The sequence below is a fragment of the Macaca thibetana genome, chromosome 6 (assembly GCF_024542745.1).
Source record: "Macaca thibetana thibetana isolate TM-01 chromosome 6, ASM2454274v1, whole genome shotgun sequence".
Taxonomy (NCBI): Eukaryota; Metazoa; Chordata; class Mammalia; order Primates; family Cercopithecidae; genus Macaca; species Macaca thibetana.
In genome coordinates, this window is record NC_065583.1 from 84,115,126 (window position 1) to 84,134,806 (window position 19,681).

Genomic DNA, 19,681 nt, shown 5'->3' on the forward strand with positions numbered 1-19,681 from the left:
GGTTTTTTTATTACTGATTCAATTTCAGAACTCAATATTGGTCTGTTCGGGGTTTCAATTTCTTCATGAAAGAATGTATCCATTTCCTCTAGATTTCCCAGTTTGTTTGCATAGAGATGTTCATAATAGTCCCGGAGCATTTTTTTTTTATTTCTGTGGGATCAGTTGTAATGTCACTTTTGTCATTTCTGACAGTGCTTATTTCGATCTTTTCTCTTTGTAAATCTGGCTAATGGTCTATCAGTCTTGTATATTCTTTCAAACATCAACTGTTGGTTTCATAAATTCCTTATATGAATTTTTGGGTGTCAATTTCATTCAGTTCCACTCTAATTTTAGTTATTTCTTTTATTTTGCTAGCTTTAGGGTTAGTTCATCCTTGTTTTTCTAGTTCCTTGAGGTGCAACATTAGATCATTAATTTGAGATCTTCCTAACTTTTTGAAGTAGGCATTTAGCACTATAAACTTTCCTCTTAACACTGCTTTTGCTAAATCTCATATATTAGGGTAGTCTGTGTCTTTTTTTATTTAGTTGAAATTTTTTTTTATTTCTGGCTTGATTTCATCATACACCCCAAAGTCATTCAGGAGGACATTGTTTAATTTCCATGAAATTGTATGGTTTGGGGAGATTTTCTTGCGATTTATTTTTATTTCACTGTGGTCTGAGAGTACAGTTGGTAGGATTTTGATTTTTTTTAATGTATTGAGACTTGCTTTATGGGGGATTATGTGGTCACTCTTGGACTATGTTACATGTGCAGATAAAAAATGTATATTCTGTGGTTGATAGGTGGGGTATTCTGTAGATGTCTATTAGGTCCAATTTGTCAAGTGTCAAGTTTAAGCCCAGAATTTTTTCATTAGTTTTCTGACTTGATGATCTGTCTGAAGCAGTCATTGTTGTGTTGAAGGTCCCCACTATTGTGTGAATGTCTAAATCTTATAACAAGTCTAGAAGTACTTGTCTAATGAATCTGGATACTCCAGTATTGGGAGCTTAAATATTTAGGATAGTTAAGTCTTCTTGAATTAAACACTTTATCATTATGTATTGCCCTTCTTTGTTCTTTTTTCCTGTTGTTGGTTTAAAGTCTGTTTTGTTCTGATATAAGAATAGTAATTCCTTCTCTTTTTTCTTTTCCATTTGCATGGCAGATCTTTCTCTGACCCTTTATTTTGAGCCTATGAGTGTCATTATGTGTGAGATTGGTCTCGAAGACAGCAGATTAATGAGTCTTTTTTTTTTATCCAATTTGCCATTCTGTGCTTTTAAGTGGGGTATTTAGATCATTTATGTTCAAAGTTAATATTGATATGTGAGGTTTCGAACCTATTGTAAAATTGTTAGCTGTTTGCTTTGTAATTCTATTATGTTTTTGCTTTAGAGGGTCTACAGGCCACGTACTTAAGTATGTTTGTGTAGTAGCAGGTATCACTCTTTTGTTTTCATGTTTAGACTTTCCTTAGGTCTCTTGTAAGGTTGGTCTAGTGGTAGCAAATTCCTTTAGCACTTGCTTGTCTAAAAAAGATTGCATTTCTCCTTCACTTATGAAGCTTAGTTTGGCAGAATTCAAAATTCTTGTTTGGAATTTCTTTCTTTTTCTTTTTCTTTCTTTTTTTTTTTTTTTTTTTTGAGAATGCTGAAAATAGGTCCTCAGGCCAGGCGTGGTGGCTCATACATGTAATCTCAGCACTTTGGGAGGCCAAGGCAGGTAGATTACTTGAGGTCAGGAGTTCAAGACCAGCCTGAGCAACATGGTGAAACCCCGTCTCTACTAAAAGTATGAAAATTAGTCGGGCATGGTGGCACATGCCTGTAATCCCAGATACTTGGAAGACTGAGGCAGGAGAATTGCTTGAACCTGGGAAGCAGAGGTTGCAGTGAGTCAAGATCATGCCACTGCACTCCAACCCGGATGACAGCAAAACTCTGTCTCAAAAAAAAAAAAAAAAAAAAAAAAAAAAAAAAAAAAAAAAAAAAAAAAAAAAAAAGGTCCTCGTTCTCTCCTGGTTTGTAAGGTTTATGCCAAGAAGTCTGCTGTTAACCTGACATGGTTCCCTCTGAAAGTGATTTACCCTTTTTCTCTGGCTGCCTTTCAGATTTTTGTTTTTTAATTTAGCATTGACCTTGAACATTCTGGTGACTATATGCCTTGGTGATGTTTGTTTTGTATAGTATCTTGCAAGTGTTCTCCAGATTTCTTGTATCTGGATATCTACCTCTCTAGTAATATTAGGGAATTTTTCTTGAATTACTCCCTCAATATACTTTCCAGGTTGTTTACTTTTTCTACTCTCTTAGAATGCCAATAATTCATAGGTTTGGTCACTTTACATAATCTCATATTTCTCAAAGACTTTGCTCATTTTATAAAATTCTTTTTTCTTTATTTTTGTCAGCCTAGATTAGTTCAAAAGACCAGTCTTCAAGCTCTGAAATTCAATCCCCTGCTTCATCCAGTGCAGTGATAAGGTTTTCGATTATATTTTGAAATTCCTTAAGATTTTTAATTCCAGAAACTCTGATTTATTTTTAAGATGTTTATCTCTTCTTTCATTTCCTAGATTGTTTAAAAGTTTCTTTGTGTTAATTTTCAACCTTGTCTTGGATTTCATTGAGCTTCCTTGCAATTCCTACTTTGAATTCTTTATCTGTCATTTGTGAATTTCCATTTCAGTTAAGGAACCATTCCTGGAGTGCTAGTAGAATCTTTGGTGGAGTCACTATGTTCATCTTCAACTAAAATTCCAGGTGGTAGTGAGTCCAATTATTTCATGAGTCCCTTATTTCACAAAACATGAAAGCTAACTCTTTTTAAATCTTTTTTTTTTTTTTCTTGAGATGGAATTTTTGCTCTTATTGCCCAGGCTGGAGCGCAATGGCACGATCTCGGCTCTCTGGAATCTCCGCCTCCTGGGTTCAAGCGATTCTCCTGCCTCAGCCTCCGGAGTAGCTGGGATTACAGGTATGTGCCACCATGCCTGGCTAATTTTGTATTTTCAGTAGAGACAGGGTTCTCCATGTTGGTGAGTCTGGTCTCGAACTCCCGACCTCAGGTGATCCGCCTGCCTTGGCCTCCCAAAATGCTGGGATTACAGGCGTAAGCCACAATCCCTGGCCTACTTCATGTTTTAAAAGGGTTTATTTTTTGTTTTTACCCATTCAACAGAAAAAAAAAAATTAGACATGGTGAAATTTACAGTCGGTGACACCATCCTTCACTCTGTCTATACCATGAGATTCTACACTTTAAAGCTCAGCATTATTGGTATAAAACTTAAAGACACCATGAGGATTCTCCAGTGAAGAAAAAGGAGGAAATTAAAAACGATCTGCAAACAACTAAGAATAACTAAACATTGAATCAGACCTAAAACATCTTCTAATTCCTCTGCACATTGCATCCCATTACTATCCAGCCAGATCAGACAACAGGGCAGTGAGGAAGAGAGAAGCCACTTGGTAGAAATTTTCAAGGGATTTTAACAGAATACTTTTAAATGAGAAAAAAACTCATGGTTTCTTATCTTTGCTAAAAAGCAATAAAGGGGTGAGAAATATGAAATCTCAAATGGAGATATTAAATGACTGTGAATTTAAGAAAAAGACCATAATTTCTGACAAAATAGAAAAAATTAATTTGGATGTACTAGGTTTGCTTGTTTTGCTTTGTTTGTTTCAAAGGATACTTATATTTCACATTGGTCTCATTGATAAGGTGATCCAAAAAAACCTTTTTTTTTTTTTTTTTTTTTTGAGACAGAGTCTCACTCTGTTGCCCAGGCTAGAATGCAGTGATGCCATCTCGGCTCACTGCAACCTCCATCTCCTGGGCTCAAGCAATTCTCCTGCCTCAGCCTCCCAAGTAGCTGGGATTACAGGCACTCACCACCATGCCTGGCTAATTTTTGTATTTTTAGTAGAGACGGGGTTTCACCATCTTGGCTAGGCTGGTCTCGAACTCCTAACCTCATGATCCACCCACCTCCCAATGTGGTGGGATTACAGGCATGAGAGTGAGTTCTTCAGTATCATTTTAAAAAGTACAAGTGAATGTGGATCCATCTGTGGGGGGGGGCGGGCGTGGAAACTACAAAAAGACAAAGATGCAATACTCAACCCCTGCACAAGACAACACACTGGAGCTGACCAAGCACATGCTTTATAAATGCTTTTTCAAAATCAATTGTTAGAACACACAAGAAACTGGTTTGTTCTTATTGTTTATTTTGATTGTGTCATTCCTTGCACATCACCTCCTCCTCGTCCTGGCATTTCGCATAGTGAGAAAAGTCATCAAAGATGGACGCTGTGTGCTTGTAGGAAGCTGATAATTTTCAGCACTTGTTTTTCTTTTTCTAAAGGCACCTCCTGTGTTTTATGGTTTATGACTGGCTTGCTGTCATGATTCTCCAGTCTGATGGGCCTGAGCTGGTTATTGGGCACATCACTGACAAAAATTCACTCGATATCAAAATTTCCCTTCCATTTGTCTTGAGACCAGACTCCAGCACTGGTGCTGCTGTCCACAGAGCACTTCATCTCGGCCACCCCACAGAAATACCCACTCCCACTGATGCTGAAGAGCAGGTAGGCAGGCCCTTTGCTGCTTATGGAGCTGAATGCACTGTTCAAGTACATAGTGCATGTTCTGTACTACACAAAATGGAGTACTTAATGGAGTAGTGAATGTCATCCTCAGAATAGCTCTTTATAATGCACATATGTCCAGTTTTGAGATTCCAGTCAAATTCTTTAGGATTATAATTATGGGCAGCTTTCAGTTTTTTTTTACACTTGGGGCAGAATTAGTCTTGGTATTTCCAGGAGAGTTACTATCACTGTTGGCCCCTCTTCTCTGCCCAAATGCCATATTTCCATGTGAGGAATGATCCAGTAGGTCTGGAGTGACTGATGAGGGTTCTGATACTGTGGTTGAGCCAAAGCAGGAAGCTTCATTGGGAGAAGATGAGGCACCTTCTGGAGTTGTGAGGATAGTGTCTCCTGGGGGTCTGGGGTCTTCAGCACAGGCCCCTTGTTTTCCCTGGTGTCAATATCCATGTTATGCTTTATAGATGGAGTGGGCAGTGCACCCCCTATGACAGGCCCACTCCTTGTTTCCATTTTAGGCCATGGTTTTGCAGGCTTGCTGGCAATGGCAGCCCATGAGGTCAGCTTTGAAACTGCCATGTTCACATATGTCCCATCATTGCCAGAAAGGATGCCAATCAGTGCCACACTGCTGACGACAGAGCCTACTGTCCTTGACTGCAGAGGAGCTGACATCCCAATCTTCAGGCTGACCATGTCCTGCTACAGGCTGTTCACCCCAGAAGCCTTGCTAAAGGTGTCACTGTGAAAGCCCATCTGCCCATCAACCACTGTGCAGCCCAGGGAGTTTGGGGGTAGGTGTAGCTGCTCCCATATGTAGAGCTCTGAATCTGCTACCCTTGAGACCCACTTGTCCTCCCCGCCAAGAATACAGGGTTTGGGGGTAAAAATTAAACCTGTGCTGATAGATTTTGCTCTCCAGACTCCAAGGCTACCCCAAAACAGAATTGTGCATAAAATTATGATCTCTGTTACTGAGCTGTTCATAGGTGGTGAGGTATAGAATCAAAGGGTCCTTGCAGTGGACCACAGAGCCTCATTGAGGGATTAAGGAACTCCAGTGGATGGTGGGTAATAGCTGTAGTGAGACTAAGGGCTCACTACATTGTCCAGGCTGGTCTCAAATTCCTGGGCTCAAGCAATCCTCCTGCCTCAGCCTCCCAAGTAGCTGGGATTATAAGCATGTGCCACCAGGCCTGGCTATCTTGCCATTTCTTTCCCAGTATCTACCTACTGAACAAAATTGTGAAGACAAAAGGGCAAGAACTGTGGTGATCTTGTTTACTAATGCTTATCCCAGCGCCTACCATGGGGTAGACAGGTGCTCAATGAAGTCTGCAGAATCAGTAAATAAATGGAAATAATGGGTATTTCATACATAACTGGAAATTTATATAATAAATAAAAGCCTATGAGAAAAACTAGATTTAGTTTTAACTAGTTTTACCTTATAAAATAAGTGAAAGAAAGGGCTAATGGTGATGAAAGGATAAATAAAATATAAAACCATAGAGAAAATCAACAAGGTCAAAGTCATTTTTAAAAATTTTTTATAAAATTGATAAACTCCTAGCAAGATGGCATAAGTAAATTACTGACATCAAATATGAGATAGGGGACATTATTATAGATACTATAGAAATTAATGAGATAATAGAAGATGTTCTAAAAATTTTATGTTAATAAATTTGTCAACTTAAATGAAATGGACAAATTTAGAAATAGGTAAACAAATTTTGATATGTTGATACAATGAAATACTGCATAGCAATATAAATAAATGAACTATTACTAGATAAAATATGGATCTCAAAAACATTTTGTAAAGTGACAGAAGTCATCCCCAACATAAAACATACTGTATATTTCTATCTGTATGAAGTCAAAGAACAGACAAAAATCATCAATGGATACAAACAAAAGAATAGTGATTTTCATTTGGGGGATCTTTGGGAGTGGTATGAATGGAAAAGGAAATGAGGGAACTTTCTGAAACAGCCATTCTCAATTAGATGCTGTGAGAGAATTAGGCCTCACAGAAAATAATTTGAGACACTATTTTCTTAATTAGTCTAATAATGATACATAGTATTCTTGATGCACAAGAGGTAAACTGATTAATTAGAAACAGTGCGTGCCTTTGGGCATGACGATTTAACTCCCTTCTAGATCCCCAGTTGAGAGGTACTGTCTGAGGCTGCACTGTTCCATATTGTAGCCACTAGCCACATATGGCCATATGAATTTAAATTTAAATTATTTAAAATTAAATAAAATTTAAAATGTAGTTCCTCAGTCAGACCAGCCACACTTTAAATGCTCAAAAACCATATATTGCAAGAGCTACTATATTAGATAATACATATGTGTCAATTTCATCTCAAATTTTAAAAATAAGAAGTTAGCACAAATAAGTTTATATTATGTATAAGGTTTTGAAGTTTGATGACAGTAAGGCATTATGTCTCATGAAACACAAAAAACAAAACAAAACAAAAAACTCTTACTTTTGTCAATTTTCATAATATAACACATCTACCAAACTACAACATTTCATATTACTACCAGTCCTGAATAATCACTTCCCATGAAAATCACAATTTAGAAATGTGTATCTGGGCTTGAGTTCGTTTCAAAATATAACTAATACCCCCAGGACTGGTCAGATTTGTTTCACTCAATTTGTCTTTAAAGGATTATAGAACCAGGGTATTTTGCAGCAATACATGGAACAAATGCTTAATATTCAAGATGGGCTTTAACACAGCACACTTGGTGAAAAACACCACCACTACTACAAACAATAGAACACTTTCTATATTAGCCAAGTTAAACATATCAGCATTTTTCATGAAGTCATGCAATCAAATAGACTTCATTTTACAAGTCACTGTTCATTGGACTATAAAATGAGTTTGCTAAATTAATATTTCAATGAATTACATTTAAAGAGAATATATAGATTTTCAAGTATCATTGGTTTACACCAAAATGTCTTAGAACCAAAAATCAAAGTTATCAATAGTTGTCAGCAGTCTGTAAGTACTCAACTTAAAGAAATATGTGTAAATTATGAATTAATTCCAAACATCCAAACAAGAAAATAAAATGGAAAAAAGACTCTGATTCCTAGAATAGCCTATAGCCAATTTTCTCCCAAAAGAATGCTTATTTTAAATAAAGTCTTAGCCCTACAAAATGTAACAGCTGAATTATGGTCTAAGGTCGACACATATATAGACATATAAAGTCTAGTGTGTATGTAACAAACTAGCCTGCCCTAAGGCTCAGGAGGCCCCAACAATGTCCAGTTGATACTGGAAAGATGAGTTCTAAGCCACAGAGCTCAGTCACAGTGTGCTCCAAGCAGCTTGCCCTGTCTTTCAACAGCCTATTGTACTCATATCTTCCCAATTCCACTTTCAGGGACATCATGTCAGTAGCTTGAATTAGGCCACAGTGGAAATTTCCAGATGGTTCTTATTTAAACACTGAAATAACGTAAGTAATAACACACTGGAAAATAACAATAATATTAAATACGTCCTACACTAGAAATATGTTTTATAGTTTATCGTTGTGTTGCCCCGACGGCTCCTCTCACCCACTCCACAATCTTATTTAATAACATCTCCAATCTCTGGATGCTCAGGCAAAATACTTTGCAATCATGCTTCTCTTTATCTCATGCCCCTTTTGTCACCTATCAGAAAAATTTGGCTGCTGTTACTTTCAAAATATATCCAGAATTCAACTGTTTCCCACACTTCTCACTGCTACCACCCTGGACCAGGCCACCAACAGCTCTTTCCCTGTCTTCATCTGCTCTTAACTGCTGCCATTCTACCCCCTACCACCTAATCTCAGAATATCAGCCCCAGGGACACTCAAAACCCTGCTGGCTCCCCATTCATAGTAAAAAATCTGAAGTCCTTACAGCAGTCTGTTGATCTGACCCCTGTTCCCACTCTGAACATAGTTTTAGCTACTTTCCTCTCACTCACTTCACTCTAGCCACATAGGCCTTTTTGCTCTTCCTTCAACACACCAGGAAAATTCCCACTTCTATGCCTTTGCATGAATTGTCCTAGTATTAGAATGCTCTTGCCTAATACCTGCATGACTACCTCTGTCACTCCCTTCAAGTCTTGACTCAAATGTCACCTTCTTAATAAGTCTGATCACACGCTCCAATTGCAATGCCCTCTTCAGCAATTGCCACTCCCCTTTGTCCTGCTCCACTTTCCCTTTCCTCCCATAGCACTTATTAACTTCTAACATACTATACAATTTACTTATTTTATGCAAATAAAGGCAAGTAAAGTTAATACTTTATGAAATCAGAATCTTTCATCAATTTTATTTGTAGCTGTATCCCATGCCTCTGGAATAGTGCTTGGCACATCATAGTTGCTCAAGAAATGTTTGTTAACGAAAAAATGAGTGGCTATCCCAAACTCTAAAGAATGTCAGATAGTTTTGTTTTCTCCTTTGATCTGAAGAAGTTTGGGAACATGATGCCTGGATCTGAAAGCCATCCATATGTGTTGTGAAAACGTTCAGAATTGTTTAATCACATCTGTGATTCTATTCTGTGAACCAAAATCTGTTAGAAATCTAATGCCAAAATTGTTATTGGAATTTTCTTGCTCACTGCATCACTTCTAAGAACAGTTTGAATCATTTCCTGAGACCCTAAAGGCTACAAATATACAATCTGCTTCTTAACTGGTGAAGAGACTCTAGACTGTGTAAAGGTTTTAAACATATTTTGGGAGACATATGTGGTTTGAACACTAAAATTAACCTATGATTTACAGGAGCAAAAAACAAATGATTTTAGCATCCAGTAAAATTTTATGCTTGAGTGCTCTGTTATTTTATATCAGTACATGAAACTACTTTTCATTTTCTTTACTGAATACTACCAAGGTGCAAATAACAACTCAAAATCTAGAAGTGTAAAATTCTTATAACATCAAAGAACCAGCAGAACTAGTGTACTTTGTATTGTTCAATAATGTAGGTGAAGGTACGAGAATGTATTATTGCATTTGAATACTCCAATTCCAAAATTTTATAAAATGTCTTTAAATTATACGAAAATGATCAATATATTTTGAAGCAAATTTCTCAAATGGCCTTCAGACACAATCTTCATAGCCATAGAGATGTAAAGCAACAAATAACCTACATTTGTTTTAAAAATGTGTTGCAATGCTCTATCCACCTAACATCTGCTTTAGAAGTTTAAATTCATTGCTATAGCAGTAAACATGACTGACAGCTTTAGAATAAGTTAAATAAATGAAAAAGAATTTTTAACACTATTTTGAGTGCCTGGATGGGAAGAAGTAAAAAGAGAACAAACACAGGGAATTCTAACTTCTCCATACTTCTGGAGGATAAGAGAGTTGTTATTCATTTGTTTGTTGCTCTCTTTTAGAAACAAAGTGATGGTACATGAGCTACATTTTCACCTATCAATTTTCGGCAGAAGCATCTAAACAAGTGGTGCATAAAGGAACTATGGCTCCTGCTGTCATGGCTGAGATAACCATAGCCATCAGCATTGAATGGTGATGTAAGAAATGTAATCATTGTAGCAATCAAAGAGCGCAAGCACTACCTGGTCCATTCATATGTAACTCAATGAGCATTGTTCTCCTTGGGCAAAATAAGCAGCCCCAAAGTGCAGGTGAACAGAAGATATGGTGAGATTACTGGCTAAATTTGGCGTGAATCCTAGCTAGTTTCAAAGTTCATATTGGAAGCAAAACCACTAAAGAGGAAGTATTACTAAGCAGTAATGCATATTAAGAGCACAGTATTATTGTTGATTAAATTCTCAAGTATTTATTAATTTTTAATGCACTGTATGCCTTCCTAAGAAAAGCTTAGACCTCACTTGCCTAGAGAATCCTTGTTTCAGTGTGTACTAAATATTTAGGAATGACATATGAAAATTTTCCAGTTTTTCTATACCTTTCACTTAAATAACAAGTATCTAGTAATTGCCTACCATTCACCAGAAACATATTGGGAGTGCAACAATAAACAAGGCAAGTGATGCTAGTAATTTTTGTACATTGATTTTTGTATCCTGAAACTTTGCTGCAGTTGTTCATCAGCTTAAGGGGCTTTTGGGTTGAAACTATGGAGTTATCTAGATACAGTATCTTGTCATCTACAAACAGAAATAGTTTGGCTTCTTCTCTTCCTATTTAGATGCCCTTTATTTCCTTCTCTTGCCTGATTTCTCTGGCTAAGATTTCAGTACTATGTTGAATAGAAGTGGTCAGAGAGGGCATCCCTGTCTTGTGGCACTTTTCAAGAGGAATATTTCCAGCTTTCGTCCATTCAGTATAATGTTGGCTGTGAGTTTGTCACAGATGATCCTTATCATTTTGAGGTATGTTCCTTTAATACCTAGTTTATTGACAGTTTTTAACAGGAAGGACAGTTGTCACTTTAAATTAAAAGCTAGAAATGATTATGCTTATTGAGAGAAGCCAAAAGCTAGGCCTCTTTTGCAAAATAGCCAAGTTTTGAATGAAAAGGAAAAGCTCTTGAAGAAAATTAAAAGTGCTACTCCAGTGAACACATGAATAAGAAAGCAAAACAGCCTTATTACTGATATTTTAAAAGTTTGAATAGCCTGTATAGAAGATCAAAGCAGCTATAATATTCCCTTAACCCAAAGTCTAATCCAGAGTGAGGCCCTAACTCTCTTCAGTTCTAAGAAGGCTGAGAGAGGTGAGAAAGCAGCAGAAGAAGAGTTTGAAGCTAGTAGAGGTTTATTCATGAGGTTTAAGGAAAGGAACTGTCTCCATAATACAAAAGTACAGGCTAGGCACGGTGGCTCATGCCTGTAATCCCAGCACTTTGGGAGGCCGAGGCAGGTGGATCACGAGGTCAAGAGATTGAGACCATCCTGGCCAACATAGTGAAACTCCGTCTCTACTAAAATTCCAAAATGTAGCTGGACGTGATGGTGTGTGTCTGTAATCCCAGCTACTCAGGAGGTTGAGGCAGGAGAATTGCTTGAACCCAGGAGGTGGAGGTTGCAGGGAGCCAAGATCACGCCACTGCACTCCAGCCTGGCAGCAGAGCAAGACTCCATCTCAAAACAACAAAAAAATAGTGCAGGGTGAGGCAGCAGGTGCTCACGTAAAAGCTGCAGCAAGCTATCCAGGAGATCTAGCTAAGATAATTGATAAAGGTGACTACATTAAACCACAGATGATTAATATGGATGAAACAGCTTTATATTGGAAGAAGATGCCATCTAGGACTTTTATAGCTGGAGAAGTCAGCCTGGCTCCAAAGATTCAAAGAACAGTCTGACTTTCTTGTTAGGGGCTAATGTAGCTAGTGACCTGAAGTTGAATCCCACGATCATTTACCATTTCAAAAATCCTAGGGCCCCTAAGAATTATGCTAAATCTACTCTGCCTGCTCTATAAATGAAACAAGAAAGCCTGGGAGACAGTATGTCTATTTACATAATTATTTACTGAATATTTTAAGCCCACTTTTAAGACCTATTGCTCAGACCAAAAAAAAAAAAAAAAACTCTTCAAAATGTTACTGTTTATCGACAAAGCATGCATGATCACACAAGAGCTGGTAGAGATGTAGAAGGAGATTAATATTTTTTGTATTTTTTTCAATTTTTTTTATTATTAAACTTTAAGTTCTGTGGTACATGTGCACAACATTCAGGTTTGTTACATAGGTATACATGTGCCATGTTTGTTTGCTGCACCCATCAGCTCATCATTTACACTGGGTATTTCTCCTAATGCTATTCCTCCCCCAACCCCTCTCCCCTCAACAGGCCCCAGTGTGTAATGTTCCCCTCCCTGTGTCTATGTGTTCTCATTGTTCAGCTCCCACCTATGAGTGAGAACATGCAGTGTTTGGTTTTCTCTTCTTGTGTCACTTTGCTCAGAACGATTTTGTTTCCAGTTTCCAGTTTCATCCACATCCCTGCATATGACATGAACTCATCCATTTTTATGGCTGCATAGTATTCCATGGTATATATGTGCCACATCTTCTTTATCTATCCTATCATTGATGGGCATTTGGGTTGGTTCCAAGACTTCGCTATTGTAAACAGTGCTGCAGTAAACATATGTGTGCATGTGTTTTTATAGTAGCATGATTTATAATCCTTTGGATATATACCCAGTAATGGGATCGCTGGGTCAAATGGTATTTCTAGTTCTAGATCCTTGAGGAGTCACCACACTGTCTTCCACAATGGTTGAACTAACTTACACTCCCACCAATAGTGTAAAAGCATTCCTATTTCTCCACATCCTCTCCAGCATCTGTTGTTTCCTGACTTTTTAATGATTGGCATTCTAACTGCCATGAGATGGTATCTCATTTTGGTTTTGATTTTCATCTCTCTAATGACCAGTGGTGATGAGCATTTTTTCATAAGCTTGTTGGCTGCATAAATGTGTTCTTTTGAGAAGTATCTGTTCATATCCTTTGCCCACTTTTTGATGGGCTTTTTCTTGTACATTTGTTTAAATTCTTTGTAGATTCTGGATATTAGCCCTTTGTCAGATGGGTAGATTGCAAAAATTTTCTCCCATTCTGTAGGTTGTGAGATTAATGTTTTAATGTCCACTAACACAACCTCCACTTTGTAGCCCATGGATCAAGAAGTGATTTTGACTTTCACATCTTATTATTTAAGAAATACGTCTTGCAAGGCTATGGGTGCCATACACAGTGAGTCCTCTGATGGATCTTGGCAATGTAACTTGAAAACCTTCTGGAAAGGATTCACCATTCTAGAAAACAATAATAAATTTGTGATTCCTGAGAGGAGGTCAAATATCAACATTAACAGAAGTTTGGAAGAAGTTGATTCTAATGTTCATGGATGACTTTGAGGAGTTTAAGGTTTCAGTGGAAAGAGTAATTGTAGAGGTGGTGGAGATAGAATGAGAACTAGAATTTAAAATGGAGCCCGAAGATGTGACTGGATTGCTGCAAGCTTAAGATAACACTAATCTATTAAGAGTTACTTCTTACAGATGAGCAAGAAAAGTAGTTTCTTGAGATGGAAACTTCTTCTGGTGAAGATGCTCTAAACATTATAGAAATTAAAACAAAGGATTTAGAATACTATGTAAACTTAGCTGATAAAAGAGTGGCAGGGTTTGAGAGGACTGACTCCAATCTTGAAAGAAGTTCTACTGTGGGTAAAATGCTATCAAACAACATAGTAAGCTACAGAGAAATCTATCATGAAAGGAAGACTCAATAAAGCAAACTTTATTGTTATCTTAAGAAATTGCCACAGGCACCCCAACCCAGCCAACAGCCAACAATATTGAGGCAAGACCCTCCACAAGCAACAAGACCATAACTTACTGAATGTTCAGATGATTGTCAGTGTTTTTATTAGCAATACAATGTGCTTTAATTAAGGTATGTATATCGTTTTCTTAGATATAATGCTATTGCACAGTTAATATACTACAGTATGGTTAAACATAACTTTTAAATACACTGGAAAACAAAACAATTTCTGTGACTTTCTTTATTGCAACATTCATTTAATTGTGGTGGTCTGAAACCAAACTTGAACTATCTTCAAAGCCAGTATAAATGAAGCCTAAAATGATACCATCTAAGCAGTTAATAGTGGTAGACAACAGTTTCAAATTTGTACACTTGGTGCGCAATTTGAACCACTTAAATAAGCATATTTCACTTCTCTAATAAAAAACAATTTTTCATTGGGTACATCTGTACAATATCTTGCTACCCATCTAATTATTAATAAATGCTTTGTGATGTAATTATCTGGGAGGCAGAGTAAGATGGCAGGATAGACAACTCCACTGATCACATCCCCCGCAAGTACATCAACCTAACCACTATCTAAAAAGAAAAAAATTTTAAAAACCTTCATAAGAGCTAAAAACCAGGTGAGCCCTCATGGTACCTGGTTTTAACTACACGTCACTGAAAGAGGTACTGAAGAGATAGAAAAAAGGCTTGATTTGCCAGTGCCACCCCACCCCCATCACCCCAGCACTGCCAGCATATTGAAGAGAGCATCTCTGGGTGCTGGGGGAGGGAGAACACAGCAATTCTGAGCCACTGAACTCAGTGCTGTCCTGGTAGAGCAGAAAGCAAAACCAGGCCAACTTCAGCTGATGCCCAACTACAGAGGGAGCATTTAAACCAGCCCTAGCCAGAGGGGAATTACCAATTCCAAAGGTCCAAACTTGAATTCCCACAAACCTCACCACCAAGGGCCAAAGTGCTCTGAGTCTCTAAGTAAACATGAAAGGCAATCTAGGACATAAGGACTGCAACTCTTAGGCAAGTCCTAGTGCTGAACCAGGCTAAGAGACAGTGGAGCACACAACCTACTGAGACATCTGGGGCAGCTAAGGAAATACTGGCGCCACCTTTCCCCTAACCACAGGCTGTATAGCACCTGGCTCCAAAGAGACCCCTTCCTTACGCTTGAAGAAAGAAGAGGAAAGACAGGGGAGGACCTTGTCTTGCATCTTGAATACCAGCTCTGCCACAGTAGAATAGGGCACTGCTCAGTCATGAGGACCCCCTTCCTAGGCCCTAGCTCCCAGACAACTTTTCTAGATGCAACCTGGCCCAGAATGGAAACTATTACCTTGAAAAGAATAAACTATTCTTGGCACCATTTATCACCTGCTAACTGAAGAGCCCTTGGGCCCTGAACAACCAGCAGCAATACCCAGAAACTACATCGAGGGCCTTGAGTGAGCTTCTGAGATTCATTGGCTTCAGGTGAGATCCAGCATGTTACTGGCTGTGGTGGCTACAGAGAAATCTCTCATGAAAGGAAGGGTCAAGTGATACAGCAAACTTTATTGTTGTCTTAAGAAATTGCCGCAGGCACCCCAACCTCCTTCCACTTGAGAAAAGCAGAAGAAAAAATACAGGGGAATTTGCCTTGCACTTTTACGTACCAGCATGGCCACAGGAGGATAGAGAATACCAAGTGGGCTCTTGGGGTCCCTGATTCCAGGTCTTCGCTCTTTTCAAGTATCTCAGGACTTGCCCTGGCCCAGCGGGGAGCCTACTGCCCTAAAAGCTGAGCCCCAGGTCAGGCAGCATTCATCACATGCTTATTTAAGAATCATTGGGCCTTATGGGAACATCAGCAGTAGTCAGGCAGAATTCCTCATGGCCTGTGGTGGCTGTGACTATGAGGTGAAGCTTCTCTGACTTCAGAAAGGGGAGAAAAGAGTGGAAAGGACTGTATCTTGTGGTTGAGTGTCAGCTCAGCCACAGTACAAGAGTACACCATGTAGATTTCTAAAGTTTGTGACTCTAGTCCCTGACTCCCAGACAGAAACTGTGGATTCACTGGGGCCTGAGAGAACTTGCCACCCTGAAGGGAAGGACACAGGCTTGGCTGGCTTTGCCACCTGCTGATTGTAGAGCCCCAGGGCCTTGAGCAAACATAGGCAGTAACCAGGGAGTGGTTGCAGCAGGCCTTAGATGAAACCCAGTGCTGTAATGGCTTCAGGTCTGATCCGGGGCAGTCACAGTGGTACTTGTGTCACTCCAACCCTAGCTGTAGGTGGCTCAGAACAGAGAGAGACTCTGTTTGTTTACTAGAAAGTAAGGGAAGAGAACAAGAGTCTGCAAGGGGTAATGAGAGAATTCTCCCAGATCTTGCCCAAGACCATCAAGGTGGTACATCAGTGAGTCTACAATAACCACAGCATTATTGGGCTTGGGGTGCTCCCTGAAGCAAATGCAGTTTAGATCACAAAACCCAAGTCTTTGAAAATATCTAGAAAGCATTCCCAAGAAGAACAGGTATAGACAAGCCCAGATAGTGAAGACTACAATAAATACCAAACTCTTCGATGTTAAGACACTGAAGAAAATGTGCTAGCATTAACACCATCCAGGGGAACATGACCTGACCAGATGAACGAAATAAGGCACCAGGAACCAATCCTGGAAAAAGAGATGTGTGGACTTTCAGACAGAGAATTCAAAATGACTGTCTTAAGGCAAAGGAATTCAAGACTAAACAGAGAAGGAATTCCAAATTCTATCAGATAAATTTAACAGAGATGAAAATAATCAAAAAGAATCAAGCAGAAACTCTGAAGCAGAAAAATGCAATTGTCACACTGCAGAATGCACCAGAGTCTTTTATTAGTAGAATTGATCAAGGAGAAGAAATAATTAGTGAGCTTCAAGGCAAGCTATTTGAAAATACACAGAAGAGACAAAAGAAAAAAGAATTAAAAAAAAAGAAGAAGAAGCACGCCTAAAAGATACAGAAAATAGCCTCTATAAAAATAGCCTCAAAGGGGCAAATTTGAGTTACTGACCTTAAAGAAGAAAGAGAGAAAAAGAAGTAGAAAGTTTATTCAAAGGAATACAAACAGAAAACTTCCCAATCCTACTGAAAGATGGCAGTATCCGAATATAAGAAGGTTATATGAACACCAAGCAGACTTAATCCAAGGAAGATGACCTCAAGGCATTTAATAAACAAACTCCCAAAAATCAAAGAAAGGATTCTAAAAGCAGCAAGAGAGAAGAAACAACATACAATGGAGCTCCAATATGTCTGACACCAGACTTTTCAATGGAAAGTCAGAAGAGAGTGGCAAGACATATTTAAAGTGCTGAGGGGGAAAAAAAGCAAAACTTTACCCTAGAATAAATATCTGGTGAAAATATCCTACAAACGTGAAGTAGACAAACAAAAGTTGAGGAATTTCATCAACACCAGATCTGTCCTACAAGAAATGGTAAAAGGAGTAATTCAATCAGAGAAAAATAAGAATGTTAATCAGTAATAAGTAATCACCTGAATGTACAAAACTCGCTGGTAGAAGTAAGTACACAGAAAAACGCAGCATAGTGTAACACTTGAACTGTGATGTGTAAACTACTCTTAGATAGAAAGACTAAAAGATGAACCAATCAAAAATAATAACTACAACAACTTTTCAAGACATAGAAAGCATAATAAGATGCAGATAAAATCAACACAAAGTTTAAAAGTTGGGGGGATGGAGGGCGAAGTAAAGGTGTAGAGTTTTTATTTTACATACACTGACTCCAGGCTTCCCAGTGAAAGTGACAGCAACTCCAGCAAGGTAGGAGGTTGGACCTCTGTACATACCCCTTTGAAGGGGTCTGAATCCAGGGAGCCAAACAGTGACTGTCCCTGGGCCCCACTTCCACAGCACCACATAGGATAAGACCCACTGGCCTGGAATTCCAGCCAGCCACCAGAAATAGCAACGCATCTACCTGGGACAGAGTTCCTATTGGGAAGAATGAGCCGCCATCTTTTCTGTTTGGGAAACTCAGCTGTTCCAGTCTCAGGGCTTTGGAGAGTCCAAACTGGCCAAGGGCAGAAGGGAGGATCCCACAGCATAGCACAGCTACTCTACCAAAACATGGCCAGACTGCTTCTTCACGTGGGTCTTCAATCTGTACCTCCTCACTGGGTGGGACTTTCCAACCAAGGCCCCATGACACCCTCACCAGTGTTCTCAGGCCATAGAGATTTGAATACACCCTGAGAGGAAGTTCCCAAAGGGAAGGGTAAGCCACTATCTTTGCTGGTTGGGCGACTGAGATGTTTGAGTCTGTGGGCTTTGGAATACTCAAGCTGACTGGGGCAGAAGCGGTACCCCAGCACAGCAGAGCTGCTCTATGAAAGGCATGGCCAGACTGCTTCTTTAAGTGCCTTCCCAATTCTGTATCTCCTCACTGGGCAGAATCTCCCAACCAGGTCCTCCAGCCACCCCTGCTGGTGTTCTCTGTCTGACAGATATTTGAATTCTCCCAGGGATGGAGTTCTCAGGAATAGGGGTAGGATGACAGCTTTGCTGTTTGTGTGACTGAGCCATTTCAGTCTGTGGGCTTTGGAGAGTACAAACCAACCAGGGTCAGAGGAGATCCCCCAGCACAGCACAGCTGCTCTACCAAAATGTGGCCAGACTACTTCTTTGAATGGGTCCCCAATCCTGTTTCTCCTGACTAGATAAGACTTCCCAGCAGGGGTCTCCAGCCACTTCATACAGGTGCTTTCAGCCAGCAACACCTCCATACCTCTCTGGGCTGGAGGTCCCAGAGGAAGGAGCAGGCTGCCATCTTTCCTGTTTTGCAGGCTTCACTTGTGATACCTCCAGGTGGTGAAAAAATACAAGGCAACTAGGGACTGGAGCAGACCCCCAGCAAACCATAGCAGCCCTATGGAAAAGTAGCCAGACTATTAAAAGAAAAAGAAAAAAAAAATCGAAAGGTCAGCAGCCTCAGAGATTTAAAGTAGATAAGCCCAAAAAGATGAGAAAGAATCAGTGCAAAAACACTGAAAACTCAAACAGAGTTCCCTCTTTCCTCCAAATTACTGCATCATCTCTCCAGCAAGGATTCAAAACTGGGCTGAGGGTGAGATGGCTGAAATGACAGAAGTAGAACTCAGAAAATGGATAAAAACAAACTTCACTGACCTTAAGAAGCACCTTGTAACCCAATGCAATGAAGCTAAAAATCATGATAAGACATTATATGAGCTGACAAAAAAATACAGTATAGAGAAGAATGTAACTGAGCTGGTAGGGCTAAAAAAATACAATAAAAGAATTTAATAATGCAATCACAAGTATTAATAGCAGAATAGACCAAGTGGAGGAAAGAATCTTAGAGCTTGAAGACTGTCTTTCTGAAGAAGACAGGCAGACAAGAATAGAGAAAAATGAATGAACAGAAATGGTCAAAACCTCTGAGAAATATGGGATTATGTAAAGAGACTGAATCTATGACTGATTAGTGTACCTTAAAGAGATTGGGAGAATGAAAGGTGGAAAATATATTTCAGGATATCATCCATGAGAAATTCCCCAACTTAGCCAGGCAGGCCAACATTCAAATCCAGGAAATGCACAGAACCCCAGTTAAGTTACTCCACAAGAAGATCATTTCCAAGACACATCATCATCAGAAACTCCAGTGTCAAAATGAAAAACAAAAAAAAATGTTAAGGGCAGTTAGAGTGA

General features: G+C 39.0%; 1 pseudogene; it reads right to left on the reverse strand.

Annotated features, from left to right (window-relative positions):
* Positions 1 to 4,222: 4,222 nt before the first annotated feature.
* Positions 4,223 to 19,681, reverse strand: part of LOC126956144 (YTH domain-containing family protein 1-like) — a 77,530-nt pseudogene continuing 62,071 nt past the window's right edge.